The sequence below is a fragment of the Prorops nasuta genome, unplaced genomic scaffold (genome assembly GCF_024137725.1).
Source record: "Prorops nasuta isolate Cenicafe-Biocafe unplaced genomic scaffold, Cenicafe_Pnas_1.2 PNAS00020, whole genome shotgun sequence".
In the NCBI taxonomy this organism is placed as follows: domain Eukaryota; kingdom Metazoa; phylum Arthropoda; class Insecta; order Hymenoptera; family Bethylidae; genus Prorops; species Prorops nasuta.
In genome coordinates, this window is record NW_027116817.1 from 652,748 (window position 1) to 662,838 (window position 10,091).

Sequence of the window (10,091 nt, forward strand, 5' to 3'; positions counted from 1 at the left end):
ATTGCAAGATAGCAACTTACACATGAATATTACGGGCCCGGCAAGTAATTTTTGTATTACTATTTACTTTTTTCTAAATTTCAATTTTCGCCATGGAAAAAATTTATACTTGCCTAACATTTGGATTTCACTACTTTTTTTTAATTAAAATATTTTATATTACTATATATTAATCATACTAGATACGACTTATGTACTTGCCGTCCTTTTTTTACAAGCAAAGCTTGTTTTTTGTGGGATCTTATAACGTTTTGTAAGAATATAGGAATTAAAACTAAAAATTCTTTTAACTAATTCAATCTAATAAAACATTTTCCAATGTTCTCATCGTTCCATAATGTAAAGCTTCAATTCGAGATATTAATTTATTAATCTATTAAATATAATACAAATTATTACAATGATGAGTTCTTATCATAATTACACTTTTAGAGGCATTTAACATAGGATTCAATGACTGTTTGAGTTATATTTTCAACATCATATACCCAATATCACATTAAAGCCTTTCGCTTTCAAAAATTTGTTTCTAAATTTACCTTTAAATCCACTTTTTTCTTAGGTGTTACTCTCACTATCATCTTTGCATTATGGCTCTTTCCCTGGTACACTAGTGACATTTATATATTCTTTTCATTAATATAAACTGTAAAATATATACCAGTTAATGCAATGGAAGTCTATGTTTTTTAGGTATACTGCTTTCAGTTTCTTGAAGTTACACACTGTATGTTCTATTACATGTGAAATATTGAAATTATGAATTCCTTTCATATTTACACATTTACATGATTTTATTATAATTTTCATCAACTATGTTATTTCTAATTCCAAAGTTGTATGCCCAAAATCACCTGCAGGCACTTCACTCTCAAGGATTTTCTTATAAATTAACTCATATTTATCCATCACTTTTTTAGCTGTTAACCTCAACATCAACTTTGAATTATGGCACTTTCTCCAGCACACTAGTGCCATTTATATTTTCCCTTCATTAGTATAAACTAGGAAATACACCAATTTATACAATGGATGCCTCTCTTTATTAAATATACAGCTTTCAGTTTCCTAATTTTATTCACCATATGCCTGATCACATGTAAAATATTGCAATCATGAATTCTTTTCATATTTACACATCTACATAAATTTATTATAATTTTCATCAACTATGTGATTTCTAATTCCAAAGTTGTATGCCTAAAATTACCTGCAAGCACTTCACTCTTAAGGATTTTCTTATAAATTAGCTCATATTTATCCATCATTTTCTTAGCTGTTACCGTCAATATCAACTTTGAATTATGGCACTTTCTCCAGCACACTAGTACCATTTATATTTTCCTTTCATTAATATAAACTAGGAAATACACCAATTTATACAATGGAAGCCACTCTTTTGTGGATATACTGCTTTCAGTTTCGCAAAGTTATTCACTGTAAATTCTATTGCATGGAAAATATTAATATGATGACTTCTTTTCATTGTTTCATTTCTAGATGACGTTATCATTAAAATTATGATTTAATTGACTTATATATTTCAAAGGGTTTATGCCCAAAATCACCGGCAAGCCTTTCGCTATTAAAAATTGGCTTCCAAATTAATTTTTTAATTTCTCCACCTTTTCCTTAGGTTTAACTCTCAACATTAACTTTGCATTATGGCTCTTTCTATGGTAAACTGGAATCATTTCTGACTTCTTGTATTAAATATTACAGCTTAACCCTGCACAATGACACAATAAACATGTTATTGTAAATCAATCTGAAATAAAATCTCACTAAGTACCAAAAGATATATTACATATTATATTATAAAAATCAATGTTATTCTAATAAAAAATTAAATTTGAATAATTTTTTTGGTAATAATAATAATTTCTTTCTATTCTGATTGGGGAAGCGTAGGTAAATATATGGTTTTAATACTTTTTTATATTATAATTGAATATTAAATAACGATTAGAAAATATTTATCTGCTTTTCTTTAATCGTAGTAATAAGAAAGATATATTGTCTCATGGAAAATTGTTTCTATATATGATATAACCTATCGGACAGTTGAAATCCATATGAGTTTAAAGAAAAGAAAAATTTAAACATGAATTTTGTTATTGATTTCCATACCTGGATGTTTAGCATATGTTTAAACCTCATCCTTCTCTGTTTCATTTACAACCTTTGTTAATCTGCATTCTCCAATGACAGGGTATTTCCAAGAATTGTTATAGCATTTGGCACTGGTTGGCATCAAACTGCAAACTATGAAATAATGCCTATATATAACTTTGTTTTAATTAAACAAATTCTTTTTACAATGTACTTACTTTACATGAAAATGTTTATGTTTATAGCTATTGAGACACTACCGTGTGTCTTAATTATGAGTGAATGTAACAAGATTATCCTTATCTGTTTTATCTGCAATAACCTGCATTTTTGAATAACAGGGTATTTCAATAACCTTTGAAGTACATCTGGAAAGAGAGACTCAACAAAGTAATTGTTATATTTTAATACATGCTTGAGCTGAATTAAAAAATAAATAAATAAACAATTAATTTTTAATTACATACATTTTAAGCGGTTGAATGAGTTACACATACTTTACCATGTGATAATGAACAATTGGCTTATCTTTTTCTTTCGCTAGTAAATTGACATATCATTGAGTCATCAACAGTTAATCACATTTCAAACTACTGTTTCCATTGCTCAACCAGTACTCCGTAGTTGCATTAAACCAAAGCTCTGTTTTCCAGCAACACATGGCAGCACTATCTTCATTATCTATTTTATTATAAAAAGTAGTAATATCCACTGGAACTGTAACTGATTCCTCTTTAACTATGGTAGTACTTTTTGGTGCTTGCATTTTTCCAAGAATTGTTATAGCATTTGGCACTGGTCTGGCATCAAATTGCAAACTATGAAAGGATACCTTGTATATAACTTTGCTTTAATTAATCTAATTTTTTTCACAATGTACTTACTTTTCTTAAAAACGTTTATGTTAATTGTTGTTGAAACACTACCATGTGTGTTGGTTATGAGTGAACGTAACAACCTCATCCTTCTGTTTCATTTACAATTTTCGTTAATCTACATTCTTCAATAACAGGGTATTTCCAAGAATTGTTAGAGCATTTGGCACTGGTATGACTTCAAATCAGAGGTGCATACAAGGAAAAGATTTTATTTATAACCTGAAATAAAATCCCACAAAGTACCACAAAATATTAAATTTTAATATATTTTACAATGTTGTGTTACTTATCTGATTCTCCATCAGACTCCTTCATGTATTTATTCCTTTAGTTTGTTTAATTATATACACTTTGAATTATATCATACTATTTTTATCCCAACAGAGTAATTTTGATTTTGACAGTTCTATCGAAATCGATCGAAATTTAGGGTTATGCCGGTATTGAATATAGCAGGTGAATATAGCAGCCAACTTCAGCCCGAGACATACAGAAGCGGTCAACTTCAGCCCGAGACATACAGATCAGCCCGAGACATACAGAAAGGAAGGAGAAGAATTTCAACTTCGGCATATATATAGCTAACAGAGTATGAGATCCCTGGATTGCGTGAACCGATTTTAATGTTTATGGGCTCAAATGAAAGCTCGTTCAAAACCATTTTAAGAAAAGCTTTGCTTAAATCATGATAGTGGATTATTCACAAAGAAAAATCGGTTTGAAAATTAGGACAGCCAAACTTGCTGTATAAGAGAGTAGTGCCTCGACGGCCGTATATACATGTCATTATCTACTTTTTTCTGTACTTGCCGTCGAGACACTACCGTGTCTCTTGATAGATTTGTAATATTATTAGTATTTTCTCAAACTTACCATTAATTGTATTCTCATTTCTCTGAAGAACATTTTGTCTCATTCTATATTTTCTTACACGCATCCTTGTGCGTTTTAGTTTTAATGCATTGCGATCCATGCTGCGTATGTTCACTGACACTCCGCACGACTGCACTTACATATGCCTACTACCTTATGCTCAGTTTTATCCAGTTTCATTTGTCTAATATCTGTCTAAAACTTAACCAGATTATCATACAATTCTTATAGATAGATTTTCCCTGAATAAAACTGGCAAAAAGCTAGAACCGCATAACTACGTATTACTATACATATAGATTTACCATGAATAAAACTTGCTAAGAACTGGAAAGCTATAACCAAGATACTACTAGATAGATTGCCTTGGGGGAAACTTGACCAAAACTAGAAAGGTATTAACATGTTATTACTAGACAGAATTGCCCTGATTAAAACTTACCAAAAACCAGAAAGATATCAACAAGTTATTACTAGATAGATTTTCCTTCATTTAAACTTGCCAGTAACTGGACGATATCAGGGCATAACTTAACAAATTTCTACTTGGGATCGTTATTGCATACTGAATAAAAGACATAACAGAATTTTTGGAATCTCTCAATGTATATACGTTTGTTTACAACGGAATTAGTGAAGTGTACAATAGAGTGTGCGCCTAATGTGAGTGTGTGCCATAGTATGATTATGCTGTATACGCGTATATAAACAGCAGTGCACAACGAACTCAGTTATAACTACGTTGACTAAAGTTTATTATAAATTTTGTGGGAACTTAACATTGTCCTGCACCTCCTGCACTTTTCTTCGCCTCAAAATAAATTAATAATAATAATTGGCTATACAATGAGTAATACTCTGTTAAGCAAGCTTTTTCATATCATTAGCTTCTGCAAGAAAAATGCAAAAGGGAAGGAAGAAATTGAATTAGTCCCCTCTTGCTGGCTAAATATGAGAGAAAATAAACATTATTGCTACTATCCTCCTGAACAAAATTATGAATCAATTGAAGCATGGGTCAAGCAATTGAAAGAGCCTGATACTAAATGGGAACTATTCCCTATTGAAATAATTTCAGACACAGGTAACTTGTCCTATTATTTTTAATATTAGTACTTTTTCTTTTAATCATTAATATTAATTGTAATATTTCCTCAGTGGACTACGAACAAGGTCAACGAAGGCTCAAAAGAGCTTACTATACAAGGGATGTAGAGAGTGAAAATCAACTTTTGGTCAAAAAAAGTGACGTTCAAATATTTCCAAACCAATCGATTAAAAATATATTGAAATCAATTGAAGTCTCTATAGGAAAGAGCAAACCAAAAAGTATGAATACCAATGGTACGTAATATAAAAATTTATTAAATTAAATATATTATTTTTTAAATTCTACCTAATTATGTGAAACTTACATAAATTCAATACATTTTAATAAATTTAGCTGATATTGAGTTTTCATAATTTAAAATATATAGGAAAATTGAAGCCATAAGAAACATTTTTGTAAAATTAAAAATTTCTTATCTGTGCATAAACTAGAGTTATCTACATGTTTACTCCCTTTATACTAATTTGGGTTTTCTTAAATTAATATCTCTATCGATTAGCATTTCCATTGATTAAAATATAGTATGCGTAATGCACTAGTTTTAAACTTACTAGTCAGTCATTTAGTTGCTTGTTTTGTTTTGTATTCATTATGAAAATTAATTTTACTTACATTTACAGAGGCTATGGAAAACACTAGTGATAGCAACACTTCAATTGATAAAGAAAATGAATCTCTAAAGGAGAGAGGAAAATTAAACTTTGCTACAAATAAGAGAAAAAGGAAATACGACAATGGTAACTTTTTATTATTTGGTCACTATTTTTGTAGACTTGAAATTTCTTGTATTTTATAGTATTTTGTGTTTCTGCTCATTGATATTTGAAATGCTTTAGGGAAATTAAAGCCATAAGAAACATTTTTGTAGAATTAAAGATTTCTTATCCGTACATAAACTAGAATTATCTATATGTTTACTCACTCTATACTAATTTGGATTTTCTTAAATTAATTTCTCTATCGATTAGCTTTTCCAGTGATTAAAATATAGTATGCGTAATGTACTAGTTGTAAGCATACTAGTCAATAACTTAATTGCTTGCGTCATTTTGTATTGTCCAAAAAATTTAATCCCACTTTTGTTTACAGAAGGTACGGATAATACTATTGATAGCAACAATTCAATCAATCAAGAAAATGAGGCCATAAAGGGAGAAAAAAAATTAAGCAAGAGAAGAAATAAGAACAAAAGTAAACTTAACAGTGGTAACATTTACTTATTTGATTAATAATTGTTTAAACATTAAAGTTATTATGTTTTATAGCTTCCTCTGCTTCTATAAGAGAAATACAATCTCAAACGTCTAGTATAAATTATGCAGATAGCACTAACGATTCTGGTATTTACATTGTAGTATATATTTATTCATCTTCATCCAATCATCGTATTATAAATATTTAATTTTTTTACATTAAATTTTTATGTTTCAGAAGATAATACAAATAGTATTGAATCCAGGATCGTGCTAATGATAAAAGGCTTGGAGGATAAATTAAAAAAAGAAATTCGAAAATCCACTTTTCGATTACAAACGGAAATGAATAACCATTTTAAGATACTAAATGACAATCTGGCTTTGAATTATGGGCTAAACTTAAAGTCTGTAACCCAAAACTTAGACGAGACTTTTGCCACTATATTTCCCATCAAAGATTTAAATGATTTTGAAATATTTGATGCTAAACTGAACGATAGAAGTTTAGTGCAGGATAATTTAGTATGTATCAAAATACTATATAAATTGTACAGTCTACAAAAGCTATTATTAATATTTTTAATATATCTCTTTCAGAAACCTTTTATGATAACGAAGGCCAATGCATGCACGACATTCCATAAAGCCATCCCTAATATCATCCAGGCCTTAATAGGTAAAAGTGTTCAACTACATTTTTCGGCTTGTGGACGAAAGTCAGCATTTGGGACTAAAAAACTAAGTTTTATTGAGACGAACACATACAAATGTTTGTTAGGTAAGGTATAAATATATTAAAGATAATGTTATGATTTTAATAACCATAAATTCGTTTTTAGAAGTCTTAGAACTGACTTTTCGAAATGCAGTCACACCAGAAGCCGTGATTTCAAAACTAAGTAGATGGCTGTCAGGGGCTGCAGATCGCGAAGGTGGCAAAAAACAAAAATTAGATAATGCTGGTATTAATACATAATTTTTGTATTAGTATGGATAATAAATGTTTTTAATAATTCGTTTTTTTTTTGTAAAAAAGCAATATATTATTTACCTTTGGATAATTGTTTATTTCCATTTTTATGGAAGAATTGGTGGTTACATCGGTACATAGTGCATTTTTGATTTAGTACACCAGATGGCGTGTGCTTTAATGTTTCTCGCTAGTGACCATGGAAGACTTAACTGCATATATATACTCAGTCTAGTGAACTGTATATATGTTTCAGGAGCGGCTGTAGGCGATTAGACCAGGCACCTTTGTAATATAAATGTGTTATTATATATGTTCTCAAGTATGTATTCTTTCAGATCGATTATATATATACAGGGTGAGGCACTTAAGCCGCCCCAGAATATGGATGCAGAAAGGCGCGTATCTCTTCACCTATAGAAGATATTCAATTTTTGCATAGAACCTTTCTGAAAGCAAATAACAAGAGGCTTCGAAAATGTCCTATGGAAAAATTGAATATCTGTTATAGTTAAAGAGATACACCTCTTTCGGCATTCGTATTCTGGGGCGGCTTAAGTGCCTCACCCTGTATATATATACATGTATAATTTCTCTTGTCTCTATATGTAGTATAGCTCATGCTATAGTATGCACCGCGTAATATATATGATATATGTAAACTCGACCCCCTTCCCAAGTAATAACTATTAGTACGTTTTAGTTTTGTTTTACCAATATTTTTTATAAATTGGTAACTAGTACTAGCAAAGTACGGGAGTAAATTATTATCCAGTAATTTACCAGTACATCCACTTGATCATTCCACGTACTCTATTAAAGTATTGCAATAGTATCAGTTTACCATACTGGCACAATACCGAATTGGGGTATTGAAACGGTATTAGTTGGCGAGATACGGTCCTGTCTTATCATTTCGACAGTCGAGACAGTACCGGATAGCAGTATTAAATCTGTACTCAGGCTTAGTTTTGTTTTACCAATATTTTTTATAAATTGGTAACTAGTACTAACAAAGTACTGGAGTAAATTATTATCCAGTACTTTACCAGTACATCCTCTTGAACATTCCACTGTACTCTACTAAAGTACTGCAATAGTATCAGTTTACCATACTGGCACGATACCGAATTGGGGTATTGAAACGGTATTAGTTGGCGAGATACGGTCCTGTCTTATCATTTTGACAGTCGGCACAGTACCGGATAGCAGTATTAAATCTGTACTCAGGCACCGCAATCTGTATCGCGCCAGTATTGGGCCGGCCGATCATTCCTACATGGGAGAGTATGTTTAGGTTTCTATTATAGCAACTTATCACACACAGGACTGGGTTAAATGCTTGGAGGTTATCAATACTTGTTACTATATATTTAAAACAAAAAGACAATGTATTGAAAGCATTAAAAGGTTAAACAGTCATTTAGCAATTATGGAATTAACTCAATCAAAGTTTACGGCTTGAAAAATAACTATGAAAGTAACTGAATTAAAGTCTACGGCTTGAAAAATAACTGTGAGAGTAACTCAATTAAAGTTTATGGCTTGAAAAATAACTATGAAAATAACTCAGTCGGAATCTACAGCTTGAAAAGTAATTATGAAAATATGAAAATATATATACCTGTTGATGAACTTGAATTTAAGCTTTCATCCAGTTTGGGAACTTCCATAGATTTTGACAACTGTATATTATTCTTTGATCGAAAGAGATTTGTGTACTTGGAAGCTTTATTCGCTTTGGTTCCATCACTTCCAGATGTATAAGCATATAATGAGCTACGTAATTTTTCTATACGTTCCAAAGCTTCTGGATATGTTTCTAGAATACATTTTTCATATAATCAATTATGGCTTAACATAAATTTATTTTCATTTAATTTTAAGATAATATTAAATTTTACTTAAAGAACTCAGATAGCATTCCTTATAACTTACTTGCATGTCCTTTCAATGAAATATTATATTCAGGCCACTTCTCAGGAGGATTGCCTAAAGTTTTTACAAGATTGTGTAAATATTCAGTATTCTTTTTTGTATATGGTGGTGGTAAAAATTTACATTGGAGCTTTTTCTCTTTATCATGAAAATTGATCCATGTTTTGGGAACACAATCTTTTGAGTTATCATCCTCAAACTCAATTATTTGGTATGGATATACAGTGGGATCGTCAGTCTCTGTAATGTGCATCTTTTGTTTACTGCTGTATAAGAAAAAGAAAAGAGATTTTTTAAAACAATTGAACTATTAGTTGATTTTGTATATTATTTTAAAATAAAATATTAACTTTTCTTTTGTAACTACTTAATCTTTGTTCTCAAACAGTTCAAATTTAATTCACTAGGTAATTAAATAAAACGTAAAAGAATTTAATTATTCATTATTACAAATAGTAATGAGAAACTTACCTCCTACGTTGAGAAGTCATATGGTGAAAAAAGTAGAGAATTAAATATAAATTTAATTACTTAAGCAAATAACCCAAATTACTTTTAATAATTTACTGAGGTCAACTAAGTTAATTATTGGTGGTTTGAGAAAAATAATTAACCACGATCCACGTTCGGTAGCACTGGTGGCAAACTCGTGCCGTAACAAAGCAATAACACGTTACTCGTAAGAACAAGACTGGGTTTGTTTTGTTTTCACCCCACTGCTACTCTAGTGCATACCAATTCAATAAGTTGGAAAGAGAGAAAACATGTTTACATTTTTCTCTTATTCTAACTAATCGCACCAGCTCATCAATGTAACAAAAATGAAAACAGACATAAAATAATCTTTTTCCTGATAGTTATGAGTGCAGGAGCGGATTCGAGAAAAATACACCATTGTACAACTTTTTATAGTTTTATCGTATAATGTGTGTGAAATGTACAAATAAAAAATACAAGTGTTTAAAGAATTGAATAAGGCTTAAAAATAAATCAATACTATGTTTAAAATATTC

General features: G+C 30.1%; 1 long non-coding RNA gene across 1 annotated transcript; it reads right to left on the minus strand.

The window, feature by feature from the left end:
• Window positions 1-1,625: 1,625 nt before the first annotated feature.
• On the minus strand, window positions 1,626-2,924 carry LOC136780778 (uncharacterized). Its single transcript, XR_010823828.1, has 4 exons — window positions 2,468-2,924; window positions 2,331-2,434; window positions 2,131-2,265; window positions 1,626-1,768 (listed from the first exon to the last, which is right to left on the minus strand). It is a non-coding gene; the product is annotated as an uncharacterized lncRNA (long non-coding RNA).
• Between the last annotated feature and the right edge of the window lie 7,167 nt (window positions 2,925-10,091).